Source organism: Tenrec ecaudatus, chromosome X (assembly GCF_050624435.1).
Source record: "Tenrec ecaudatus isolate mTenEca1 chromosome X, mTenEca1.hap1, whole genome shotgun sequence".
NCBI classification, from domain to species: Eukaryota; Metazoa; Chordata; class Mammalia; order Afrosoricida; family Tenrecidae; genus Tenrec; species Tenrec ecaudatus.
Window position 1 is genome coordinate 80,493,599 of NC_134548.1, and position 16,980 is coordinate 80,510,578.

Below are 16,980 nucleotides of genomic sequence, written 5' to 3' on the forward strand. Positions count from 1 at the left end.
CAGTCTAAGAACAATTAGTTCTTGCAATATGGCCCTGCTTGATATTCACCCAAGTGAAGGAAACACAGAAGATATTGGTGCTATGGCAAAGTGTGGTGAAAAAAATTAGTTGGTGCCTGGCTATCAGAAATAATGGTGTCTGTCGACTTAAAGGCTTGTTTTCAAAAAAGCAGCCATCTAAGTGAGACAACACCTAAGCCCCATGGAAAGAGCACATTGACATCTGTGACCCAAGGTTTATAAATTATGCAATCCAAATAAGAAGGAAGGAATAGGGTCAAAGGTTAAATGGTGAGATTCCGGCATGCACAAGGCTATGGAAGATAGTGGAAGGCCAAAATACAATTGCAGGATCTACACAGGGAATAAGCCTTTGGTGATTTCCCTCTAACCATAATTGAGGCATGGCAACAACTTGGTTATCAGACAGAGTCCTGGAGAGATGACTATAGTAGATTAAAATGATAAATCTGACTTCAGTGTTTAAAATGTTGTCACTTGATCTCCCTTCTGATGTGTTTGGGCTTGATCTGGTTTTTAATATTTTTTGTAGGACTTTTATTTTTCATATTGGAGTTTCTCTTTGTTGTATTTTGTCATTGTGTTAGTCTAGGTTGACTAGAGAAACAAATCCCGAGACACTCATATATGATTAAGAAAGAGCTTTATATAAAAGAGCAATTGTATATTGAGTAAACATCCCAGCCCAGTCCAGATCAAGTCTATAAGTCTGATATTAGCCCATATGCCCAATACCAGTCTATAAGTCCCTCTTCAGACTCATGCAACACATGCAATGACATCAAATGAAGGAAGATCACAGGCCGGTAGGTGGAAAGTCTTGTGGATCCAGTGAATCTCCACATGATTCCTCGAGCTCCAGGACTCTGCCTCCACCAGTATAGCTCCATGTGGCTTGTCAACAGGAATGTCAAGCAGAGAGTGTGGGTCTGGCCTCCAGTGAGCTATTCATCTCCATGGCACCTCCAAATGAGGTCATCAAGCTGTGACCTGATTGTCCGGCTAGATGCCACCCCTTTGCAGGTTGACAGATTATGTAACAGCCACAGATCATCCCTTGTCAACTTGACACTTTCGCACAACTCTTTAGTCATACACAATATTTTAATAAACAATAATAAAATCATATCTGTACCTAACAAATAAAATGTATGGAACTCAATATGTGACAAAGCCTCTTTTGAACATAATATTCTATAAGTGAATGACACAATAGTCTCTGCTTAATAATTGCAGTTAAGTGAACACTTACACCATAATCATATGAATATGAAAAAAATCCTATGAATATGTTCCAGCACCTGTGAAAGTTTGTAAGCCAGCCACTTCATGTCTTTATCCCCCAAATTTGGGGTATCCAATTTCTATACTGCCCACTTACATCAACCCAGTGCACTAAGGAGACAAATGTGCCCTTTAATGTGAAGAATCTTCATTAGAGTTGGAACCTTATGAGTCTGCCTCCAGAAGCAAAGTCAAACCAGGACAGTCCATTCATAAAGTCAGCAGCAATATGCATCAGTTCACAGGCTCAAAAATCTTCTCAAGTCAATAAAGTCTGATATTAGCCCATATATCCAATACCAGTCTATAAGTCCCTCTTCAGACTCATGCAACACATGCAATGACACCAAATGTAGGAAGATCACAGGCCAGTGAGCAAAAAGTCTTATGGATCCAGTGATTCTCCACATGATTCCTCCATCTGGTTGGGTTTTGGTCAACTCAATGTGGGCTGCCTCACTTAACTTCACCAGGGTGCCCATTGGCTGACTTGCCTTTAGACCATGGGCCCCATCACAAATTCTCAAGAAGCCTAGTCCCCTTGTGCTAGGTCATGAACTTCAGACCAGTCAACCTGCTCTCATCTTCTCCTCTAGTTCCTGTGAACCAGGTCCACAGGTGTCAGTGGTCAGACTCAACCCATCTCTTTATCGCTGCATTTCTCTCACTTCTACTCAACAAGTAGATCCAGGTTGTCACCTAGCAAGCATTTCAGCCTGCCCACAGTCTTCCTTTAACAATTCATTCCAAGAACGGAGAGTTCCTTCTATGTTCTAAATTTTTCCAGCCTCAGGCACAAACCACTAGGTTAAAATTTCAAAAGTCAGAGTTCCTTTTTCTTCAATCTGTCAGTAGCCCCCCTAGGCAAGTCTCTTTAACTTTGAATGTCCTGAGCACTCAAGAAACTGGGTGGGGCTTATCATTTTAGAGCCTTCTTTTCAGGCATGTCCTTATCCATTTAAATCCCAATTTAATGGCTGAAGGAAAGTAGTTTTAAAAACTCTCTATGCTTACTTCCCAACAATCATTTCTATCAATCATTATATCATAACAATAGGTAGAAGAAAACAGTATGAACCTAGTACACTCAGATCCTATACTCAATTCTTAAAATAGTCAAGTTCAATTCTTATCTATCTTATCTTAATCCTTATCTAAATGATTCCATTGATAGGAAATATGGCCTTAGGCCTCTTGCTGCATTGCCTCAAGCCAGGGTGGGACCTGTCACCCATTTTCACCTCAATCAGCCATTTTCACTAAGCAGCTCTGAGAAATTCAAGGGGTGATTTTGTCACTTGAGCTCAAAATATACATTAACAACATTCATTTTCACCATTTCAAACAGGAATAACCAAAGACAACAACCAAACAAAGTAATCAAAACTATAACAAAGGAAAGAAATAGCAGGCAAAAACTATTTCTAGAGGTATAATTATAGGCATGTATATATGTAAATATACTAATTTATAATGAAAGGGATACAAACAAATGTACATATATATATATGTTAAGTGTAAGATAGCAGATGGACTTTGGACTTCTAATCAAGACCTCCCTTAACACACGAACACTTTGTTCTAATAACCTGGCAGTCTTTGATACTCACCTTCCAAACACAATCTCTGAAGACAAAATGGGTGAACAAGCAAACATGGTGAAGAGAGTGGATGGTGCCTGACTTTCAAAAGATATAGCATCTGGGGTCTTAAAAGCTTGAAGTTCAACAAGCAGCCATCCAGCCGGGAAGCAAATAAGCTCACACGGAAGAAGCACAGCACACCAGGCTGTGTGATCATGACGTGTTGACAGGACCAGGTATCAGGTATCAAAATATCCCAAACAACTATATCGATATGAACAAGGGGGGTTTGGAGTGGAGAACCACAGCCCATCTGTAGACAGTTGGATATCCCCCCTCAGAAGGGTTATAAGGCAGGGATGATACAACCAAGTTCCTGAATCCCGCCCCCCTCCTCCATGACCATGACCCAGTTCTACCTTATAAATCAGGCTAGAGACACACATTGGTACTGATAAGAGCTCTTGACACATTGAATTTAGGACAGATAACCCCCTCAGGAACAGTAGTGGGAGTAATGATTCATCAGTAGCTTCTTCTGGTATAGTGGGTTCTCAAGATCATAAACTTAACCGTTTCTGTACAGTTTTGGGTGAATTCTCCTAATGAATTTTTTCTGACAATTTTTAAATGGTGGCTTTTAATCCATTAATATTTACATGAATTATACTAGAGAGGCCTTTTAAGCCATGACTTTGTGTAATGAGTACAGAGACACCTATGGCTGCAGAACCTGAAATACCTAGTCATTAAACATACAAGTAGACAAGCAGGTGGTAAGGCCAAAAGAGCAAGAAAACCACATTTCCAGTAAAGCTTTAAAACACACTTGTGACCCATTGAGACACATTTTAATAGTTTAATTACAACTTGCAGAAAACCTAGACTGAGATAACAGTATTAAGAAACCTGATGTAGTCTTAGTTTCAGGGGTCTTTTACAGTAGAATGAGCCTTTCATTCTGCATTGGGCAGCACAGCCTTATGATGCTAGTGGTGAGCTCAGGCAGCAAGCTCGTTCATCTCACCCGTGGTCACATTTGAGAACATGATAGCAGAGGGCCTTTATTATCGACATGGTATAAGTGCAGTGGCCATGAAGTGCTTTACGAGGACACAGTCACCGGGTTGCAATGGGTGCACAGGTAGGCTGCTGGCTGGTGGCTGGAGTCCTACCTTCCTCAAGAATTTGTGGAGTTGGTGCTAGACAATCTTTAAGGTTTGCAGGGACTTAAGCAGATTATGATTACGAATCTTTGCCTGTGGGTGTCCTTGGAACAGTCAAAGGGTCGGAGTCAGATTAGCACGACACCCTTAAACAACGTTTTAGTTACCTACAATTTTCAAAACAAGGACAGTAGTGCTAACAAAATAAAACTAATATACATACAGTTTGAAACGTACCACCCTTTTTTAAAAAGAATATATTATAAGTGAGCAAAACAAAAATATTTTATATTTTTATCTATGAAAGTTTGTCTTTATCCCCCCTTATCCTTTTATTCCCCCCAATTTGTCCCCCAAATTTTGGGCATACAATTTTTATACTGCCTACTTATATTAACCTACTGCTTTGAGGAGACAAACATGTACTTTGATATGAAAAATGTTCATTCTGATTAGAACCTTGTGAGTCTGCATCCATAAGCAAAGTCAAATAAGGACAGGCCATTCATAAAGTCAGCAGCAATGGGCACCAATTTACAGGCTCAGAAATCTTTTCATTTGGTCCGGTTTTGGTTAACTCAATGTGGGCTGCCTCCCTTGGCCCCACCAGGGTGCCCATTGGTCCCCTTGCCTTTTGACCGTGGGCCCAGTCATAATTTTAAAAAATAACTTTAGCCCCTTGGCCTAGACCGTTAGCTTCAGCCAACCGACTCTCCTCTTCTTTAGCTCCTGTAAATGAGGTTATCAGGCGTTGGACATCAGACTGAATTTGTTTTCTTATTGCTGAATTTCTTTCCATTTCCACACAAGTAGACCCAGGTCGTCACCTACCAAGCATTTCAGCCTGCTTACAGGCTCCTTTTAATGTTTAGTCCTAGAGAGTAGAGATTCTTCATGGCTTTAAATTTTTTCAGCCTTAGACACAAACCACTAGTTTAAAGTTTTAAAAGAGCCAAAAGTGTTCCTTTTTCTTCTGCCAACAGCAATCTTCACCAGTGTCTGCAAATGTCCAGAGCACTCAAATCACTGGATGAGGCTTACCTTTTCAGAGTATTCTTTGCAGGCATGGCCTATGCCTATTTTAAAGATGCAAATTGATGGCTGAAAGCAAGTAGGTTTACAAACTTTCTATTCCTTCGCTTTTCAATGATCATTTTTATCAATTACTGTATTAATAACAATAGTTTTAAAAGTATAGACTCAGTATAGCCAGATTTTAAACTTAATTTTTTTAAACATTTTATTAGGGGCTCATACAACTCTTATCACAATCCATAAATATACATACATCAATTGTATAAAGCACATCTGCACATTCCCTGCCCCAATCATCCTCAAAGCATTTGCTCTCCACTTAAGCCCTTTGCATCAGGTCCTCTTTTTTTTCCCCTCCCTCCTTGCTCCCCCCTCCCTCATGTGCCCTTGGTAATTTATACATCATTATTTTGTCATATCTTGCCCTATCCGGAGTCTCCCTTCCCCACCTTCTCTGCCATCCATCTTTAAACTTAATTTTATTTAAATACTTTTATTGACATGAAATATGGCCACAGGCTTTTGATTGATTTAAGCCAGGGCAGGGCTCTCTATCAGCCACCTTGACTTTCCATTAACCATTTTGATCAAGCTGCAGTTTCTGCCAGAGAGGCTTAAGGGGAATTTTTGCCCCTTAGTTTAAACTTACATTTATTAATTTAGCCATTGTAGACAGGATTAATCAAACATAAATTCCAGAAATTAAAACTTCAACTTTTCATGGTCTTTCCAGAACACAATTGAGTAAACACTGTGACCTTATCTGATCTCTGGCTGTGTAGCTACAAGCAATTTTTATGAGTCTCACTGTTCAGGGGAACAAAAGATGGAGTGTTAGCCCAATAAAAGATTCTGTATAATTCCAAATAACATTGCTTACATAATTACAAATAGTTGCATTTATGTCTTTAGAACAATTTTATGAGGATCCCAATTAATAATAGTGACAGAATTATTAACAACATATATATTTTTAATGTGGCCTTTGATGGTATAATTAACACCACTTCTTTTATACAATTTTATGATTAGTGAAAACTTTACAAAATTTATTATTTTCTTTGCCACGCTGTGCAGTATTATTCTTATATTTAGCTAAAGTTACTCTTGCTAAGGAAAAATAAGTGTATAATTAGTCTGATTAACAGATAACCAAGACATTTACACTTCCATTTTAGCTTTAAGACAACCTTTTGCGGATTTCACACACAATGGATAAGTGATATAACTCCAGAAAGTTCAAAGCACGTCCTTTCTTGTTGAGAAAGCAACTTTATTTCCATCTTCTCATGGTCCTCGAGTTCATTGAGTGCCATTGGTGGAAACCACAGGTCCGGCAAATGCTATTTAACAATTAGTATGAGGAATGTAAGCCCAATAAGCGTGATCTGCACTTAATTTAGATGAAATAACAAGCACTGTCAGCTTGGCCAGAAAGATGTATGTATTCAGGAGTCTTAGGAGAAATTATTAGGTCTCTGACTGAGAATTTCCTTTTAGGAATCTCTGGAGACTACCTGTTTAATGTAGACACATCAAAAGGAACATTATACATTATTTATCCGTCCATTTATTTATTTTAATTATACATTTTAACTGTTGAAATACAAACACAAATTTTCCCTTGATTGAGCAAAGGTTTTAATATTTAATAATCATTATTTCACGCTTTTCTTCTTTAAATACGTGCAGTGGTTCCTTCCTAAGGATCACCTGTTCTGAATCTGAACAATAACTGTCTTTGGGGTCTGACCTGCTTCTCTCAAGGCCACTACTACAGTTCAGGTTATAGCCCTTTCACTTGGTTCTCCAGGCATTATAAACCCTTTGAGCAATTTCTATTAATTCTGATCAAAAAATTAAATTTGTTCTTATTTCCTTTCATGTCCCACCCCTGCTGAAGCTCAACACAGCTTTTTGGGCCTCAGTGGAATATGGCTGTGCTTCTTTGATGTGAAAAACTCAACATGATTTGCTGCCAGTCATTTCAAGTGGGGCGATAAGTTTAGAAAAAAAGCAGGGACTTTACCACAGTTCTGGAGAAAGGAGACAGCATTTGCTGGAGCTTTCTGGCTTTACAGGTGAGAGCAGGCAGTCAGCGCTGTGGTTGCTCCATGGATGAGAGAAGGGGTGGCTATAGCCTGAGGGGGATTAGGGGCAGATCCCACAGCAAACAAACTCAGGCAAGGCTGGTGGGACTTTGTCCAAGAAGCTGCCGTAGACAGGCATGGCTTGTAGCCACTGCAGAGAATTTTTCATTTGACAAAAAGATTCTGGAGTGCAGGTGAAACAAGGGATGTTCCATGGGATACCCTGAGCTGCTGAGTGCAGTGAGAGTGATTTGCAGCGGCAGAAAGCTCTTGTACCGAAAGTTAAAGACACTGAGCAGCCAAAAAGTGTGACCCAAAATATAACCTGAGAATTAACCAAAGATGAATGAGACTGCATTCCATGGGGAAAGAGGAGACAAACACTTTAAGGGGTAGTTATTTGAGCTGATTTTTAACCCTTTCAGTCTGGTGCAGACAAATAGGAGGGGAGTTCCTCTTAAAGTGAAACCATTCAGGTGCTCCCCTGACATGCAGGTTAGAGCTGTAATTAGATGCAAACCCACACCTATATATATTTTAAAATTAAAAACCATTACCTCCCTTCCAAAGATGAGAAAATCTAAACAGTTACCAGAAAAAAATAAAAGAAAAATCCCTTTTATTGGCTGAATTTACCAAGTGTTTCTTGGATGCAAAGATTAATTACCCATTCAAAAACACATTCTGGTTCCCAAACCTCTGGTGGAACTGCTTAAAGTCCTGCAACAAAGACATAGCTTGACAGGTCATCTACGTTAAAAAACATGGCAAAGCAGATAAAACAAAACTTTAGAAAGGCAAATGATCTTTGGAGGCAACATGAAAGGGACAGGACAAAAAATTAAACCAGGAGAACTGAAAACTAAACCAGAACTTTTTCGGTATAAGTTGTTTAAAATTATTACTTATTTTTACAATAAAAACAAAATCACAAACACAAAGAAATCTACCTTTCAAGATTTAAACTTTTGCCAAGTGCCTTGCAGATTAGATTAATATTCATTCAGTCTGCCCAAATCCCAGGTTTGAAATTTATGAAACAAAAATTGTTTGGTCCTGATTAAAACTCATTTACTTTTAGCCAACAATTTAAACCCGCCAATACACAGCACAAAAATAACAACTAAAAGAAGTTTTTGTTTGTTTGTCCAGACGTCCAGTCAGTCAGGTATGTGACTGTGAGGCTATCAGCCAGCAACCCAGTCACAGGGAGAGAGGAAAGGACGAAAAAGAAAATGACAGAGTTAGGGGAATCATAAGGACACACACAAACACAACAAATAATCAGATTGGCCAAGTTCTGTAAGGTCTCTCTCTCCGGGCTAGATTTCAGCCTCGGTCCTTGGCTCCATGCGAGAAAGATTTCACGCCGAAGCCGAGCTCATGATCCAAGTGAATTTAATGAGAGTTAAAAGAAGCTTCAGGTTTTACGCGGCACCCATTAGGATTCCTTTGACCATGTGGCCTGGCAGAGACTGCTCCGGGTCCCGCAAGGATCTTTCTTCTCCCAAGAAGACAACCAGACCAACCCGTCTCCCTTCTGGTCCCTGCTTTTTCAAGGGTTCCCCAGGGGAGGCGTGGTGAATGACCCCAGGTCTCTCCCATCCGCTGAATTGCAATCACCTGGCCCAGGTGGGCTGCTCCAGGTGTAACGCCCATTCGAGCCCACCAGCGGGAAAATCCAGCTTTTGTATGCTGTCTCTCCTGGGCATGCGTAAATGAACTTCCCAATTCCATAGGCTAAGCTGCCTAACAGTTCCACAAATGACAAATAGCCAAACCAAATTACCATACTTGTTAAGTGTCAGAAAAGACAAGCTGCCAATCCAACAAGCCACCAAACTTATTAAGTGACAGTAGTCTGAAAAGACAAGCTGCCAGCTCAATAAGTTACCAGGCTTCTCAGTCAACATACAGACCACATCCAGTCTCCTTCCCAAGTCAAACCAGAAGTTTAACCACAGTTAAACTTCCATCTATAGGAACAGGAGACTCAGGCAAAATTCCAAAATTCCAGGAGTCTGTGGCCCTGTTGAAACCATGGGGTGCCTCCTCTAGAGGTCCCACACTTCTAGAAGCAGCTGCTGGGTGGAGGCATCAAGTCAGCGACTTCCCGGCTACTGCACCATAATGTGATGGATTCACATAAATGACAGCCACTATAATGTCTTCATAATTTAGAAGAGTCTTTATTCGGCTATAACAGGGCTGCTAGAATTAAAAGCGATTCTTTGATTGCAGTCCTGAGTACACATTTCAGTTCATCTTTAAAGGCAAAAATTCATTTTTCATTAGTCTAGGACTTAAGCATGGACAGAAGCAGAAAGCAAAATTAATGCTAATATTCTTTAGAATTAGTGAGTGTTGCAGGGTATAGGCTTGATTTTAACAAACTGGTTCCTGGTTACAACATCAAAAGAAACAATATTATTAATTACAATGTTCTGATTTAGAGAACATGAGAGTACATTCTAAAACCAATCACTAGTGGAATTGTCTGAGATGGGAGGGGAAAGAAGCAGGTCATTCAGCAGCTAACAAAAATGGAGTTTCTTTTGTTAGTCTGCCTCAGTACTAGGGGAATACATGTGACAGGAAGGAAGATACATATGAAATACATGAAGATACATATGGGCTCTAGAGTCAAGATGGCAGCCTAAACTTGATCATCTGAGTTGGCTTGACCTTAGGTGTCTTTGAACTCTTCTCCAGAGGAATAATCTATGATCTTTATCAGAAGGGTGTGGGCCCTATTTAGTGTGGGGCAGATAATAGAGTCTGATTTCTTTTGATGGCTGACAACCTTCAGGCAGATAGCTTTCAAGCAGTTGACCTTCAAGCGTATAGTAATGACCATGTGTTTGCAAACAACACCTTAAATAGTTGGCATTATAATGGGGACTATTCAGGGAAATCACTTTTTGAAATCATTTTCTTAGGGGCTCATACAACTCTTATCACAATCCATATATACATCAATTGTGTAAAGCACATTTGTACATTCATTGCCCTCATCATTCTCAAAACATTTGCTCTCCACTTAAGCCCCATCAGGTCCTCATTTTTCCCCTCCCTCCCTGCTCCCCCTCCCTCATGAACCCTTGATAATTTATAAATTATTATTTTGTCATATCTTTCCCTGTCCGACGTCTCCCTTTGCCCATGTTTCTGTTGTATGTCCCCCAGGGAGGAGGTCACATATAGCTCCTTGTAATCGGTTCCCCCTTTCCACCCCACCCTCCCTCCACCCTCCCGGTATCGCCACTCAACTTTTACATAAGAGAATGTGGGTGGACGCATCTCCAACTCACGAAGGTGAAGGTTTCTTCCATGGGAGCCAGCCTCCCAGACTCCTGAACGTATGAATGTTGAGAGGTTGTCCGCATACATACTCTTCCCACTTGTTTCCCACAGTCAGTTTGTCATACATGGTGACTTATGTGTTTCTGTGATGCTGGGAGCTATGTCATTGATATTTCAAATGCCAACAGGGTCACCCAAAGGGAACAGGTTCCAGTGGAGTTTCCAGACTAAGAATAGAAAGCGAAGAAGGACTTGGCTCCTCACTTCAGAAGTAGAAACTGCTGAAAACCTCATGAGTAGCTTTGAAACAGTTTCAAACATTGAAAGAACATTGTTGGATATACTGCTGGCAGCCAGCCCCTCAGCTCGGAGAGCACACGGAATGGCACTTGAAATGTGACTGCAGAAGAGCTGATTGCTTAGATGGTAGTGACCATGGTGACATGAGTTGGGTAAAGCCTATGGGAGCCAAACCTTTGGGATCTTCATTTGCTGATGGGGCACCACTAAATGTAAAGAGAAATGGCTGGAAGAATCTAGTGATTAGAACTGGGACTGCGCAAAATATGAACTTAAGTAAAATTAAATGTGGTCAAAAATGAAATGAAGCTCATGAAGATTGATATCCTAGGCATTCTCCTCAAAACCCGCAAACTCACTGCCATCGAGTCAGTGCTGACTTATAGTGACCCCTATGGATTTATGAGCCTGTAACTGTTTACAGGAGTTGGAAACTCAGTTTTCAGACTCAAGTCCATAAGTGTGTCTGAGGTAGAGTCCAGCTCACCAGTGGGGCTTCCACATGACATCCCTCAAGTATGGCCTTTGGAGCGTGTTGTGCACCTTGAAGATCCAGGGTTCAACGTTCCAGTTTGCCATTCCCTTTTAATTCCCATTTCCCACGATGTGTTGCTGGCTCCTTGTGTGTGCTCGTGGGGCATGCACACACTGCCATTAAGTTCAATCCAACTCATAGTGAGCCTATATATCGAGGGTTTCCTCAATAGCTGTGGAGTTTTTGTTGTTGCCTCTGCTGGTTTTTCAGGGATATATGTATAACTGGAAGTGTTAGTGGTGTAGTGATTATGAGTTGGTCTGCTAACCTCAAGATCAGTAATTTGAAACCACCAGCTGCTGCACGGGAGAGAGACTATCTACTCCCATAGAGTCTCAGAAACTCACAGGGAAAGTTCTACCTTGTCTTATAGGGTTGCTATGAGTCAGAATTGACTGAATGGCAGTGAATTTGGGATATATATATATATATATATATATATATATATATATATATATATATATATATACACACACACACACACACACACACACACACACACTACCACCACCACCAGAACAACAAAATCTCAGTGTTTTTTTTTTTGTGTGTGTGTGTTGGAAGACAGGTCTGGTAATCTTTCAAAAGATCACAGCCTTGCAAACCGTATTAAGCAGTTCTACTCTGCACACATGAGGTAACCTTTTTTGGAATTGACCTGAGGCTGACCACCAACAATAGCTAGCTAGCTAGCTAGCTAGCTAGATAGATAGACAGATACTTTCTTCAAATAATTGACTCTCATGATTGTGGATGACTAGCAAGTTCAAATTTCATAGGGTTGGTGATAGGCTGGAGGCTCCTGTTGACATATGTCAGATGATGAGAAGAATGTAGGGAGTCTTATATTCTGGAAGCAGAATACACCTCAGGGAAACTAACTCTCTTTTGTCCATAAGGCCTTCAACAGATTGAGGCTTACTCACATTATGAAAGGCAATCTGCTTGACTTGAGGTCAACTGATTTAATCATATGAAGCCACTTTATAACAGGAACACATACTCCAAATAATTAGACACTATAGCCTACCTAAAATTATATATGGTACTAGCCATTATAATACTCAAAATTAAAAAAATTTGATGTTCAATTGATCTATTTTCTTTCTGCTGCTTCTGCTTTTGGTATCATATCTAAAATGCCATTGTCAAATTCAAGCTAATGATTATTTACCTCTATTTGTTGTTCCAAGAATTTTGTGCTTTTAACACGTTGAAATCATTGATCCACTTTGAATTCACTTTGTGCATATGATATGAGGTAGGAGTCAAATATCTTTCTTTTGCTTGTGCATATCCAGTTGTCCCAGCATCAATTATTGAAGAAACCATTCTTTCCTCCATTGAATGACCTTAGCATTCTTCTTGTAAATCAATTGACCATGGATGTATGGGTTTACTTCTGAACTCTCAATTATATTCCATTGATCTATTTGTGTATTCTTATGCCAGTACCACACTATCTTGATTATAATTTATTTATAGTAGTCTTTGTAATTTAGACATGTTAGTTCTCCAAATTTGTTCTTTTTTTTCCTTCAAGATAGTTTTCAGCTTCCTTAAATTTCCATGAAGAGCCTAAGTGGCATAGTGCTTATGCATTGGGCTACTACTAACAGCAAGGTCAGCAATTTGAAACCACCCGCTGGTGTGCTGGAGAAATATGGGCCTTTTTACCCCCCAAAATCCAGTTATTGTGTTTTAAGTGCCTTCCAGACACGATAAAGTTATTTGAGCCATATTATAAATCAACACTTTGAGGGAGTTCTAAAACTTTCCTCTTTAGTTTACACTTTAAGATTTTTATCATAGCTTTCTTAAGGCCAAGCAGCCAATCAGACCTAAGAGCAATCTCTGTACTCTTTCTTTATTGTGACATCATAGTTGATTGTCTAGAATGGTCTTTTTCAAATAGTTTTAAATAATCAGGAAAAAATGTTAGGATGTCTTTATTACATACCAAGTGCTCCCCAAACCTCAGTCTGTGCTCCCAGTGAAGCCTTAGCCTCCTTTCTACATGCTTTTCTCTCAATAGCATTGCTACCAAGACCCCTTCAGGAATGTTTATAGCTCTCAACTCTCTGTTACTTGGGTCCAGATTTGCTGTCTACAAACAGAAAACTGCCCTGCCTCTTTTCCCAGTGAGGAGGCTTCTTGCTTCTCTGCTGTCATATTCTGGTCCTGGAGGTGTCAAATGTACCTAGTGATTATAGATGAGTCACTTCCCAGTGGTCAATTTATGGAAAGCTGAAATACTGTGATATTGAACAGGAAGTGGATGACTGAAAAAGGAACAATGGAACCCAAGCCAAAATGTACTAAAATTTGTTTTCCATGTGAAGGAAAATAAAGAGAATGTATTGAACAGGCGACAAGAAATGAGGTGATCGAAAAACTAAGAGAAAAGAACAAATAAATGGATTCAAAGGATAGGAAGAAGAGTAAAAGCTGGGGAGGTAGGCATGCTGGTTTTAAATAAAGACTGATATTTAGTAAGCTATATAATTGTACATAAATTACTTAATGTCTCCAAATGGAGATCTACATAGCACTAATTTGGAGGAGTTTTAATAAGGATTACAGGGAAAGCACACGAGTAATGTACTTGGCACAGGAACATGGCAAGCACTTAATAACTGTGAGTTGTTACTATGACCACATTATGGCTCTCCTAATTTCTCTAACCTTTGCTTCCCCAAGCTATAGCCAGGCAACTTGGTTCCCATTCCAACCACTGAACCAATACTGGCTGTGGCAGGGACTTTCCCACAAGGTTCAGCAGGTCCAAGGGCTGATGAGCTTCTGACAACAACTGGATCCTGAATGAGTCTCTGGGTTTACTACTACCAAGTTCATCTGAGTTTAGGAACCTCTAAGATTTACCCTTGAGATCCAAACTGCCTTTAAGTGTTTTCCTCTTATTTTCTTACCCCTCTGTTCTGCTACGGCTACCTCCTAACTAGTCAACATGCTTTGTTTCCTTTCTCCACTCAAGGACTAAAATTCTATTGTGTGTTCTGGTCCAGATGGAAACTGCCTTGCTTGACTTACTTCAACAACAGGATGCTCCTGCTTGAGGTATATATAAAACTAAATTTGTTAATTGCACCATCTGAATATTATGCCTCACTTAGCCAGTCTCTCCTGCTCCTAGAAGAGTGGTTAAGAGCATCCTTTGGAATCCAAGCTGTCTTAAGAAACTAGTTGAAGTCATAATGCCCATTTTAGACATATGCATGGATTTTATATGCCAGTCAGGCTAGGCTAAGTTATGCTGTAGTAACAAACAATATAAAATTCTCAAGTCTGGTGACTGTCCAATATAGATCGATTGGTGAGGATTGGGTTCATCAAAGTTTTCAATGATCCAGACTGGTGGAGGTTTCATTTTGAATATGTGTTTCCATAATTGCCATGTAAGCGAAAAGAGATATATAATCTGATTTCTGCTTTTAAATCATCCTCTGTCTGCTGTATAGAAAATGCACTGTAGAGAAGAAAGGGTGGGAGCAGGGAGACCATTGAGGAGGCTTGCTTGACCTAGGGAAGAGGCGATAATCACTTGAATCAGAGTAATGCCATTAGAATTAAGGAGAAGTGGAATGATTTGGTATATATTTTGGGGGGAAAAACCAAGACTTTTCTGATGGATTGGATGTAGGAATTAATATCTGGCTGGTGGTGCCTATTCTTAACTGGATTGAAACCACATAACCCTTGGATTTGTCAAGGATTACCTTCTTAAAGTGCCAGCTCCAGGGAGCCTCAACTTGAATTTCTCCTTTTAAGGCTATATTAGCTGTCTTTTAATTTTAATACTAATGGACAACATTGATTGTTCTCTTAATGTATAGCTCTTAAGAAACCCTCAATACCAGTCTTTAATGTGTGTTAGGGTACAAAGGAGTCTCCAGATTGCAAATATAATTTAAGGAGAACATTGATTAAATCTTAATCAGGACTAAAGCAAGACAAAACACATCATCCAGGTGAGGGAGACCATTACCACGGGGTCATAAAGGCATCCAAGAGTTTGCTGAGATTTAGAGACTTAAATGGGACATGGGAAAACAAAGGAAACTGTCACATAGTATGATTGGACACAGAGGAAAACATCACAGTTATAGGTGTGGCTATAGAAAAGGAAGCAGGATGAAGATTGGGACATGCACATTATGTTAGATAGGAGAGCTTACAAGATTGGTCTAGGGTCTTCTGACCACAGGAGTTTTCCATCAAGGTGATCTCAATCAAGGACACACCCAGGCAAGCCGCTAAAGGAGACTGCTACTCCCTGGGCTCCTCCAGGACAGAGGAAGACTGTTCATATCCCTAGTTAAGAATTAGAAGGAATTCAATGGAGGCTTAGTCCATGGGGGCACTCTGCAAACAGATTTTGGCCTTTCACCATTTAACATTGCCTTCTGCAAAGTGGGTGTTCAAAATTTGAGTTCTAATACACAAATGAATCCTGCACTCTTACAATAAAGTTGGTGTTCCAGTTTGGCAGTATTGATAGGATTGAGCCATCGTATAGTATTCATTTTTCTTCTTTGGTTGTTTTTAAAGTTTATTTATTTGTGATTTGAACCGGCTGTATTTACAGTTTGTAAAGACTGAACTGGGGGAATCTTTCATTTTTCAAGGAGAGCTTTTTGGTACTGAGTATATGTGCTTACACACACATGCACATCCATGTGCTTCTAAACATACATGCACCCCCACACAATGCTCTGAAAGCTCTGTCTAGACTGAGGCATCTGCAGCAAGATTTGGGAGACTTTTAGGATCACTAACATGCCTCTGTTGACATGTTTGTTTCTGATAGGAATGAATCTTTTAAAATGGCTTTTAGGTGGAACACAGTAACAACAAAAAAATAACTGTGTCCTCTGGATGCCTCCTAGGTAGCAGCTCTCTTCTGCTTTGTTCCTAGGTGAGGGCCCACAGCAGAAGATGACCTAAGTAGTCTGAAGGACTTTTTATCTTGTCAAAGTATTTTCTAGCACAGGGATTTATGAAAATCACAGTTGTGGTGTGTTTATTAAACCAAATGTGCTCATTCTTTTTTTTTTTTTTAATGTAGCCACTTTCAGGGACCTTAATGATCTCAATTATCCTTAAGGCTCATAACATGGCTTTACTGCTATTGCCAGCTTTTTCTAAATTTCTGCAGCACCACATACAAGTTAGCAGAATCAATGGCTTGCTGTGTGCTCATTCTTAAGAAGCAGTCTGGCTTCATACAATTGTTAATTAAATGAGTAGATTATCATTGAAAAAAAAGATCACTACACAAGTATTGTGCGCATGGTCATTTTCTTTTGCCAAACTTCCCCACACATTATATTATTGTATTTTCTATATCATTTTAGTGGGGGCTCTTATAGTTTTTATCATAATCCATCCATCCATCCATCGCAGCAAGCACATTTGCACATATGTTGCTATTAACATTTTCAAAACTTTTTCTTTCTACTTAAGCCCTTGGTATCAGCTCATTTCCTCCCTCCCTCATGTTCCCTCCCTTATGAAACCTTAATAATTTATAAATTATTTTTTCCATGTCTTACACCAACAGCTGCCTCCCTTCACCCACTTTTCTGTTGTCCGTCCCCCTGGGAGGGGATTATTGGTTGATCATTGTGATGGGTTCCCTTTTT

General features: G+C 39.8%; 1 non-coding gene across 1 annotated transcript; it reads right to left on the reverse strand.

Annotated features, from left to right (window-relative positions):
* Positions 1–16,395: 16,395 nt before the first annotated feature.
* On the reverse strand, positions 16,396–16,529 carry LOC142435460 (small nucleolar RNA SNORA33). The gene has a single exon (XR_012781510.1). It is a non-coding gene; the product is annotated as a small nucleolar RNA SNORA33 (small nucleolar RNA).
* Positions 16,530–16,980: the final 451 nt, after the last annotated feature.